The sequence below is a fragment of the Canis lupus genome, chromosome 6, assembly GCF_048164855.1.
Source record: "Canis lupus baileyi chromosome 6, mCanLup2.hap1, whole genome shotgun sequence".
Classification (NCBI taxonomy): Eukaryota; Metazoa; Chordata; class Mammalia; order Carnivora; family Canidae; genus Canis; species Canis lupus.
This window is the reverse complement of record NC_132843.1, coordinates 28943881-28955315: the sequence shown is the minus strand read 5'-3', so window position 1 is coordinate 28955315 and position 11435 is coordinate 28943881. Positions and strand designations below refer to the sequence as shown.

Below are 11435 nucleotides of genomic sequence, written 5' to 3'. Positions count from 1 at the left end.
TGAAGAGGGAGATAGGTTCAAAAGCTCATCCCACATCTTTAATCTTTAGAAAGTTAGTTCTCATATCAAGCTGAAACTTGCTTCACTGTAACTTCCATCTGCTATTCCAATTCTGCTGTTTAGAGCCAAGCAAGACATTTGATGCCCTTTCATTTCTCACCTCACCTTCCATCAACTCTCCTCTACACTAAACACCCTCCTTTTCTTTGAATGTTCCCAACATGCTGTGGTTTCCATACCCTTTACCATACCCATGACCTCTCTGTGAATCCACTAGTTGATTGTGTCTTAAAATATGTCTACTAGAACTAAGCCCAAGGCCCCAGATGTGTTTGAATACATGTAGAGCAGTGAGACAATCAGTGGTTATGAACAGCCTTCTGCAATAGAAACACTTGGTTCCACCACCTTTGAGCATTGTGTCCTGCTACAAGTTAAATTCAGAATCTAAGCTTCTCCATCCATAAAATGGGTGTGATAATAAGGTTGTCATGAGTTTTAGTCATGTGCAAAAAGCATTAAACACAGTTCCTTGTACATGGCTAGTGCAAAATAAATGGTGGCTACAATGAATGTTAATTTTATTTGTATTGTTAGACATGATATTCCATTAATTGTGTAAATTTTTAATAGCTATTCATGCCATTCATTTACAAAAGATGAGTCAGCCAAAATACAATTTGTTTCCATAGAGTGTTATCAAGCAAACATCTCCTCTACCTTATATTTGTGTAACTTATAATTTGAATTCAAATTCAAAATTTGTCTGTATTCATGCATATCTTCCAGCTTATTGTTCCAACATACAAATATCATCTATTATGAGTAAAAATAGAAAAGACCTTCCAAGACCTATTCCCTTGGCCAGGAGCCTCAGGACTTGATCACATAGCATTTGGAAGCTTTTCTAACATAAGCAGTACCTCCATGTAGTTGGGGTCATCTTGTGTCATGTTTCCTTTCTCTATTTGGGACTCCAGTGCCCGAACTTCTTGGCCAGGAGCCTCAGGACTTGATCACATAGCATTTGGAAGCTTTTCTAACATAAGCAGTACCTCCATGTAGTTGGGGTCATCTTGTGTCATGTTTCCTTTCTCTATTTGGGACTCCAGTGCCCAAACTTCCATCATTAGTATTTTAACTTATGAGTTCATTCAACAAGTTAAACACATGTTTATTGAATACCTTCTCTAAGGCAAGCACTTCTCTTAACTGTGTCTATGCAGTGGATGAGGCAGGCAAGACCCCTGCTTCACAAAGCATACATTCTGGAAAGGAAGATAGAGAAGCAAGAAGTGCATGCACCAGACAAGTTCAGATCATGATAAGAGTTATAAGGAAATAAAGCAGATGGCAATATGGAGAGGGATGTGGGTGGGGAGAAGTCCACTAGACTGAGTGGTTCCAGAAAGCACTCACTACTAAAACGAGGCTAGGAGCTGCCAGACCCAACAGATGCACAAGTCAGCATTTACCAGTCTGTTTGGCTGTTCCTTTTTTATGGACATGAATGACACCAAAATGTTAAGTCATATAAAAGTGGTAAATTGCTCTATCTTCAAAATTCCTAAAAGCCTGGCCCAGGTTGTCTACCCACAGCAAGTTCCTTGGGCTTATCAGACAGAGAGCCTCATCTGCCATTGGCAGGAATGCCAGCAGCTTGGTGTGGTAATATGGAACATCATATGCTCTTCTGAAGTTATGGGAGTAATTAAATTGGGAAAACATATTTTTACTAAATTGGTTAACTTGAGAAACAAATCTTATGGGATCCATAAGAAGCTGGGTACAATCGGTTTACTTGTTGGGAAAGAGGCAGGGAATTGTTTCTCTAAACCTCAGGCCAGGGAGAGCCCAAGCTCATTCCCAGGATCTCTTTAGCTCAATGTTCAGAGCACTGCCCTCATTGGACAAGTTGATTTCTCATGAAAAGAAGTCTCCCTCTTTTCTATTCAAAAGATTAGAGATGCACTGGCAAAGGGCTTATAATTGACATTCTTCTTTCCCAGAGTTTCAGGCAACCTGCCCTTTCTAAGCAATTTGGCCTGCTTCTCCCCAGGCTAGCCTCTTGCTAGCTAAGTTCCAGTCTTTGCTTTTTCCAAATCCTAGTAAAATCACATGAGAATATGGGAAAACTTAACAGTGCTAAATATACCTTGGCCAGAATCTCCACCCATAAAAGGAGTGTGATAATAAGGTTGCCATGAGTTGTGCTCGTAGTGGAGAATCTCCACTGTTACATGAGCTCTGGAGCTGAGGTGCAGATTAACTTGTTAGCTGAGCCTAATATGGAAAACAAGCCCATAGGCCTGAGAAGATGGCCTCACTTTTTCCCATGGAATAAGGAAGACACTGGGTCATGTACCTACTATTGCAAAGAAGAATCTCCTTCCTTAGGTAATCAGGTTGCTCTGCACATCCACCCCATCCCACCACAAACCCCTCACCAATGCCTTCAACATACATTCTCAAAGTACCATTTCCCTGGAATAATGCTATGTGCTGTCTACAATTATAGATATATGTATCATGTATTCTATGAATGCATAGAAACTTTCTGGAAGTATTCATGGAAAATGCTCATGGTAGTTACCTCAGGGAAAAATCTGAGTTGAGGGAAGGGAGGTCAAACAGAATTTTTTTAAAATGAAAGTTCTTAATATGTGGAAGGAGAATATTTCAGGAATTACTTGTGCAATGAAAATTAATTGTGTAAATACACACACTACCTGTATCTGAATAGAAATGAACTGGATAGACTCCAAGGGGAAAAAAGAAGAAGCTCAAATGTCCACGTAGCAGTAAGTATGAGAACATATAAAAGATATACACAGAATTTCTGAGGAAATTCTACAACCAGCCAAGTGATCATTCTGTGAAAACTATATGCAAACACAGATTCTGAATAAAATTGCTCAAAAACATATTAATTAGTCCAGTAATAAATTGTGTTAAGGGACACCTGGGTGGCTCAGTAGTTGAGACTTTGGCTCAGGGTGTGACCCCAGAGTCCTAGGATCAAGTCCCACATCGGGCTCCCTGCAGGGAGCCTACTTCTCCCTCTGCCTATGTCTCTTCCTCACTCTGTGTGTCTCTCATGAATAAATAAATAAAATATTTTGAAAAAAAAATTTAATGTGTTAAATAATTTAGAATAAAATATTGGGAATTAAAAGGAATGATGGCAGTGCCTGGGTGGCTCATTCAGTTTAGCATCTGACTCTTAATTTCTGCTCAAGTCATGATAAGAGAGGGTCCTAGGATTGGCCTGTATGAGGCGCCACGCTTGGCATGAACTCTGCTTGAGATTTTCTCTCTCTCTTTCCCTCTGCCCCTCTCCCTGTTTGTGTGTGCACACATATGTGCTTCTCTCTCTCAAATAAATAAATAAATCTTTAAAGAATAAAATAAATGATGGTGAGTATCAAAATAAATTACATGTTGAATTGAGACTAGTTGTAGGACATGTGGATTCAAAATGAAATATTTTAACTGAAAAAATATACATAATATAAAAATAATTAATTAATATCCTGGTTCTGAAATTCCACAGTAACCACACACACATACATACACACAAAACCAGGAAGCAAATCGGAAAGCTAAAAGCATGGCATGAAGTAAAATGGCACTAATTTCCTCATCTGCAGGAATAGACTTTATTTGCTTTATTTAGGCAAGTACTTAAACTTTCTGTGTCTCTGTTTCCTACAGTGAGGACATAATGAATAAACATACATACATTGTTTAGCATATTACATGGTATATATTAACAGCTCAATAAACATACACTGCAATACTAATATTATACTTATCATTATTTTATTGACTTTGATACTTCTATAAATATAGGGGCAAATATATATTAAACTACTCACCTTTTAGTAGAATTAAAAACCAGACTCAGACTTAATTCATAAGAGAAAACAAGAGTAAATAAAACATAATCTATATATAAATGACACAACACCAAAAAAAGAGAAACAATAAATTAAAAGAATGAAATAAATGTAAAAATTGAACATAATATGTCACTTAAGTGCTTTTGGCTACTATTATCAGAAACCCGGATGTATACTGGCTCAAAGAACAATTAAAAACTTGTCTAAAAAAAAAAAAACTTGCCTAATTTAATGTGGCAGAAACAAAACATGTAGAACAGCCACAATGGCCATTGATTCAGAAGCTCAGGGATATTTTCAAGAACCCAGGTTCTTCCCATCTCTTTGCTCTGCCACCTATCCTTGTGAGGACATCAGCCTCAGGCAGGCAGCAAGATGGCACTCTATGCTCTATGGCAGGCTGAGGTGCAGTGTCTAGACATGATGAGGCCTAACAGAGGAAAAGACTGTCATTTCCAATGGCTTTCTTAGAACCAAAGACATTTATCCAGAAAAGCCTCCAAACCCATTTGCTTTCTCAATGTCTTGGCCAGGACTGAATTGCCTGCTCATTGCTGAGCCAGTCACTGGAACAGAGTAGGATTACATTTAGGCCTATCACACCTACCACAGAAGTAGGGCAGACTCCGGCTCAAGGAAAATATGGAAATATGTAGGCTCCATTAGGACAAAAAAGGAGAAAACAGATTCTAGGCAGAGGATAGCAATGTTCACTATGTGTATCAGTTTTGAAAATAACTATCAATCTAATTAACTCCCTCATTAATAAATAAAGGCCATTTTTTATGTTTGGTCAAAATATAAAATATACAAGATACAACTCAAACAAGGTCAGAAGGAAAGGTTAAATGCTTAGCCAAGATGTATGTACACAAAAAAGGAAACAGGATGGAAATTGCAAACAAAGCATTAAATAGGCCAAGAGGGGCATTTTAAATTGATTATGGGTATAATCCACAATTAGGATACAACAAATGCATGTCTTCATCTCACATTATATTATAGCATCATGAAATGTAAAGCAGAGCCTCTGACAAACAATAAAACTGAGAGCCATATAGTAATCACAGAAAAGTTAAACACATTTCTCCCAGGTTTGGACCGATTATATTGTCAGAAAAGAATGGAGGGTTCCTAACAGTATAATTAATAATATTTATGTAAAATATTTCTAATTTAAATGTCTTCTAACTGCACTAGTCTGATCTAAGGTAAAACTCATTTGACAGCTCCAGTTGTGTTCATTGTAAGCACCCATCTAATTAGGCAAGCAGTAACTACCTTGAAGGGTTCCCTTGTTCCTTATAGCCCCTCAGGGCTCCTCACCCCCAGAGCTGCCTCATCAATACCAAAGATCAAGCCCTTACATATCTCTGTTCTGGCTGCCTCCTTCAGCTGCCCAGACACCATCTTTGCTGTAGCTGGGCCTGATAAGGGTCAGTTCTGCTGCCCACCTACCTTGCAGAGGTTTTAGTTCTTCCCTCTCTGCACAAGTCTAGAAGAAACCGGTCTTTCAAGTCCCATGGCTGAGAGCAGACTAGTCTTTAGCAAGGATTTACTAAAAGCTTATAATAAGGAAAAGAAAAAACAAATCGTCCTTGTCAACAGATGAGCCCACTTCACCTTCCTGTGCAGCTGTGCTCTAGTGTATCTTCTCAGGCTAAGTTCAGCCTTCCCAGGCTTGAACTCCCAGGCTTGACTCTTGTTGCAGGCACTGGCTGACCATGGGAAGGTCAGTTGTATTTAGATGGAATAATACCCTCTCCAATAGCTGTGTATGCTCTGGTCCCATCAGTGACATCAGATAACATTTTTTAAAACTCCCAGTACTACATTTCATCTTAGTTATCTCATACAGACATGTATTTAACTCTATATACTACCAACAGAGAATGCTGTATCTTTTCAAATGTACATGAAGCCCTATGAAAATGCATACTAAGCATTGTAAAATCTGAATAAATTGTAAGGAGGAAAAAAATTGCAAATAAATTTTATAGAGCAGAAACAACAAAACACAACCACTTGGAAGATGAAAAGGTATTCCTAAATCACACTGTTGAAATTTTTTAAATAGCTATTTAGAAGTCGTAATAAATAGAAAATTATACATAAAAACCTTGGTGACATTTTTTCAGGGATATGAATCCTAAAAAATTAATGTAATTAAATTCTTACAAAATTAAAAATGAAATGTGAAAAGAAATGAACAAATGAAATACATCCAACTTGGTTAGCAGAAGAAAATTAAGATAAACACAAGGAAAGCAGAAATTTAAAAATATATTTTAAAATTATGAATTAAAATGATATAATCAATAAATTCTGGAAATAGAGTTTTCAAAGGAAAAGCCAAATAGCAAAATACAGAGCAACATATTCAAGTAAAAATAAAGACACATAGGTTAAAAATTAGAAATGAGAAAGTACACATATCCATAGACTTAAAAGACACAACAATGATGAAAGAAGCAATTTTCTTTTAAAATTTAAGTGAATCAAAACTTAATCATGAAGAGAAAGAATATCTAAACTATGAATGAAACACAATGGAAAAAAACCTCTCAGTGTTAATATTTATTAACTTCTAAATGGCACAAGGAAATATGTGGGCTTAAAACTCTCAAGGAACAATGTCTATGCTTTGTCAAATGTTCCAGGGTTTATTTTTATGACATTTCCAGTTTGGCCTCCATAACCTTGATCCTCAAATTTGACAGAGAGAATGCAAACTTATATACCCAGATTGCCCCCCCCCCCATACACACAGAACCATATACACACACCTACAGATCTGACTTACTGATAATACAAATGCAAAAATCCCAAATAAAAAGCAACACAAATTAATATCATAAGCATACCAAAAATACACATGATCAGGTAAATGGGACTTCCAAAATTTAGAGATGGTATGATTTCAGAAACCCACCAATATCATATCAATTTTGACGAATAAAAATATTCCTGATACTAAGACTAAGCTTTCTTCCTTTAAAAAAAAATCTATCTTAATATAGTAGTGGACATTGGTTAAATGATGAAGCACCAAAGGAGCTCACATCAGAGTGAGCAGCAATACAAATGATACCAGATGTCACTGCTTTTACATAGGGCTTTGGCAGATGTAGCCAATGCAACAAAACAAGAAAAATAAATGAGATTTATACATTTAAATAGGGATGCAAAAGGAAAACATAAATCACCAAAATATTTGTAAACAAACACAAAATATGCACACATGCATGTACACACATATACACACACATGTCACAGTGGCTTTCCATTAAAAAAATCAGCAAATATCTGAAATATCTAGTAATAAATGTAGGAAGTAGGTAGCATTTGATGAAGAAAACTATTATCTTTACTGAAGCAGGTAAAACATCTTGAATGAATTACAAAACAAATAGTATTCCTGAATAAGAAGAAATAGTTTTTCAAAATAATATTGTAAGTATATCATTTCCTTCAAAATAATTCATAAGTTTCAGTTTGCTTAATTCAAAACACTGAAATTGTTTGAAAAGGTAATGTAAAAATCCCTCTAGAAAAATAAACAAGGAAGCCCCCAAAAGAGAGTAATGAAAAGAGACTAACACTGCCAGATAACACTTACTATAGTATAAAACTCAGTAATTAAACCAACGTGGTGCCAGAGCAAAAATTGTCAGATAAATCAATGGCACAGGGAAGCAGTTCCAGAAATAGATTCTAATAAAAATTAAAGTTTTGACCAGGATCACATTTTAAATCGAGGGAGAAAGAAAAGAATATTTAATAAATGGCTCTTAGTCAACTGATTACATATTTGAAAAGAAAATGTTAGATTTCTGCCCTATACCATACCCCAAAGGCATTGACCCATTAATTATAAAATGGAAGAAGGAAGGGAGGCAGGGAGATATGGAGGATAAAACCGAAGAAAATGTATACTATTTTAAAATGTGATCTATACCTGAAAACAAAGATATCCTTAAAAGACTGGATAGCTAAATTTTAATACCTAAGTGTCAGGAACTTATGTTTGGGGTGGGGGATCACTATTTAATTTTTAAACAAAAAAATCTGGATGAAATATTTTTATCATATATGAGAGCTATGCAAAGAAATAAAATCAGTGGGGGATCCCTGAGTGGCTCAGTGGTTGGGCGCCTGCCTTCAGCCCAGGGCCTGATCCTGGAGTCCTGGGATTGAGTTCCGCATCGGGCTCCCTGCAAGGAGCCTGCTTCTCCCTCTGCCTGTGTCTCTGCCTCTCTCTCTCTCTCTCTGTGTCTCTCATGAATAAATAAATAAAATATTTTTAAAAAAGAAATAAAATCAATGTAAAATCAGCAAGGAATGTGAGCAGGTGATTCACAAAAGGGAAACCAAAATAAACAATAATAAAAAGAATTTAGTATTTCATGAAAATTAAAACTATGATTTTTTACCTGTTTATCAAAATAATCTTTTTTCCTTTTTTCTAAATCACATTTTTTTCAATGCTGACAAGGTTGCACTGGAAATATGTACATCCAAACATTGTTAATGAGAGCTTAAATTGGTTTAGATTTTCTAGAGGATAATAGTATCAAGACGTTTTCATTTGTTAAAAAATATACTTTTGGCAAAGTTTCCTAGAGAAATAAGTTGAGATTTGCCCCAAGATATGTGTATAAATATGCCCACAAATGCCATATTTTTAATTTTAAAAATTAATAAGGAGCAACCTTCATGCCTTCAAGTAGGGCTTTGGCAAAATACGTTTCCAAAAATTTGACAAAGGTGTTCATGTATAATGTTTTAAGTGAAAAAGTCTGATGACTAACTTTATCACATACAGCATAAATATGAACATAAATTTGTAAAACAGAAACAAAGATAGATGAGAAAGGGGTGGGGGACAAAGAATAAACATGTCAAACGTTAGATAAGAGGTGGGAATGTAGATGGGTTGTTTTCTTCTTTTATCTTCCTAGCTGTTTGTTTTCTAATTTAATGAATAAGCATCACTTTTAATACCATAAAAAAGATGTCATTTAAAAAATAGTCATTGCTTGGATCAGAATCCTTATTTAGGTGGAAATATTTGGATTAGAGTCATATCTTCTTGAACTTATGTTTTAAATGTCATACCCACAAATAGTTATCACCATCTTTAACCCTCATAGAAACCTGTGTTAAGCCCCTCTTCATTTAAGGCAGTGATATGTACTAGAGACACAGATACATAATAAATTCACCAACTTCAAAAAATTAGAAGTCCATTTTGGCCTCATATGTGGAACTTGATGCACCAACTTGTATTTATTTAATTATTTTCTTTCTCTGCTAGAAATACCTTAGCCTTCCTTACAATTGAGGTACAAAAAATGACTCTTTTTCCCTTGCAGCAGATATAAGGGCACATTGTCATGGAAAAGATGGTAAGTAGGCCAATTGTTTCTATGCTTCTGATAAAAAGAAAGAGCCTCGCCCCCGTGGTGGTCCCAAGGAAGAAAAAAGAACAGTATTTCAGACACTAGAGCCCCTTCGGACAACCCACCTGGTGCCCTGGGGGGACAGCATGAATGGGAACAGCCAGGGAAGTATAAGAACTCTGGCCTAGAGAAGTATAGCAAGGAAAAGCTTGACTTGATTGGCCTCAGGGAGCATTCCCCACACAAGATCCTCGTGAGAGTCCTTCTCAATCCCAGGGCAAATTTGAAAAAGATGCTCATAATATAATATATGTTTTGGTCAGCCTAGATTGCAATAACAAAATACCATAGACTGGGTGACTTATAAACAACAGAAATGTATTGCTTACAGTTTTGGAGTCTAGGAGTTTGAGATCAGCATGATAGCATGGTTGTGTTTGGGAGAGAGGCCTTCTTTACAGTTACTGACAACCGGCTCCTCACTGTATCCTCATATGGCAGAAATGGGGCGAAAAAGCTCTCTGGAGTCTCTTTTATAAGAGTACTAATCCTATGCATAAAGGTTTTACCCTCACGACTACATCACCCTCCAATGGCCACCACCTCCTAATACGGTCATACTGGCGGTTAGGATTTCAACATATGAATTTGGGAGGACAAAAACATTCAGTTCATTGCAATATATGAAGTGAAAAATTCTGATACATAACTGTATCATGTATAGCATGAATATGAACTTAAACTTGTGAAATGAAACAAATTTCCTCCCATCCAGTTGTGTACCACCAAGTAAGGACTCTGAAGAAAGGGCTTTCAACAGCAGCAAGATGTGAGAGCCAGAAGACACAGCAGCGCCAAGGAAAAGCAGCCCAATCCATAACTAGGGAACTCCCCACACAAGTCTGTCATTTAAGTCGATGCCTCCCCCATTTGGATTTATGAGCCCTTGTGATTTAATTTTTCTCAAAACTTGATTATACATTTAAAGACAGGGGACAAATCCCAGTAAGGAGAACTACATAAGCTAAAGTGAAGGACTGGAAATGCTATTGTACCTGTAAGGAGCAGTAAGTGGCAGCGTTCTCTCTCCATGTGTTTATTATTACAGTTTGTCTCTGCTCTAAATTTAAAAACTGTTTATCCCTCCTCACATCAGAATGTGTCAAAAAAAAAAAAAAAAAAGGCATAAGCTGCATTTACCCAACTGGATTTGTCAAAATAGAACCATTTCTTTTCCTTCCTCTCCTTTGTTTTACTCAAGATGTCTGGTCCTCTCACTTGAGTCCCAAATTCAAGAAAATAATAATCAACGATTGATTTATTTGTGTGGACAAAATGATTTGATGCTGTTTCTTGTCGTTGACAGAATGATCTGGGTGGAATTGCATTCCATTGATAAAACTGTGATGAAATGTTATTTGTTGGATGAATAAAGTTAGAAGTCAAGAGAAATTGCTTTGGCTCACATGATATTTTTTCAGCCGTCAGTCATTTCTTGGCATTTGATCACATCATTGTCTCGGTTCCCATCATATTGACTTCGTTGTCTGTTATTAATTGAAGCATGACTTTTCTTTCAAAACTACAACAGAGAGAACAAACTCTGGAAAATATAAGAAGTTTCACTTGTACTTTTCCTAACTCCTTGACTGTCTGGGCCTCTTTGGTGAAACTCACCTTCCTTACTCGTGTACTTGAAATACCACAATCAGGTATGTCCTGCTTTTAAAGACATATGCTATAAAAGGAAACTTGCCATGACTTGACTCTATTCAGGATATCTTCAAATGGTTTCAGGAAGATATGAATTTTATAGTAGAATTACCTTGCTATGAAGTAAGAATACCACATGGCACTGAGAAATAAAAAACTAAGAACACCTAACAGTCTACATACATCCCCACAAGCATAATGTTGAGTGAAAGAAGCCAGACACAAAAATGCTGTGTGAGTCCATTTGCCTCAACTTCAAAATTAGACAAGACTAGTCACTGATGTTGAAAGTCAGGGGAAGGATTACCCTTGGAGGCAGTCCTAGCATGTAGCAGGTAGGGTACTTCTGCTAGTAAAGTTCTGGTTTTTGATCTGGATGGTATTTACAGAGATATAATCACTTTAAAAATCCCATCAT

General features: G+C 36.5%; 1 long non-coding RNA gene across 1 annotated transcript in view; it reads right to left on the bottom strand.

Moving 5' to 3' along the window:
* Positions 1–11435, bottom strand: part of LOC140635166 (uncharacterized) — a 337126-nt gene that overhangs the window by 158953 nt on the left and 166738 nt on the right. The gene's annotated exons all lie outside the window — the stretch shown is intronic.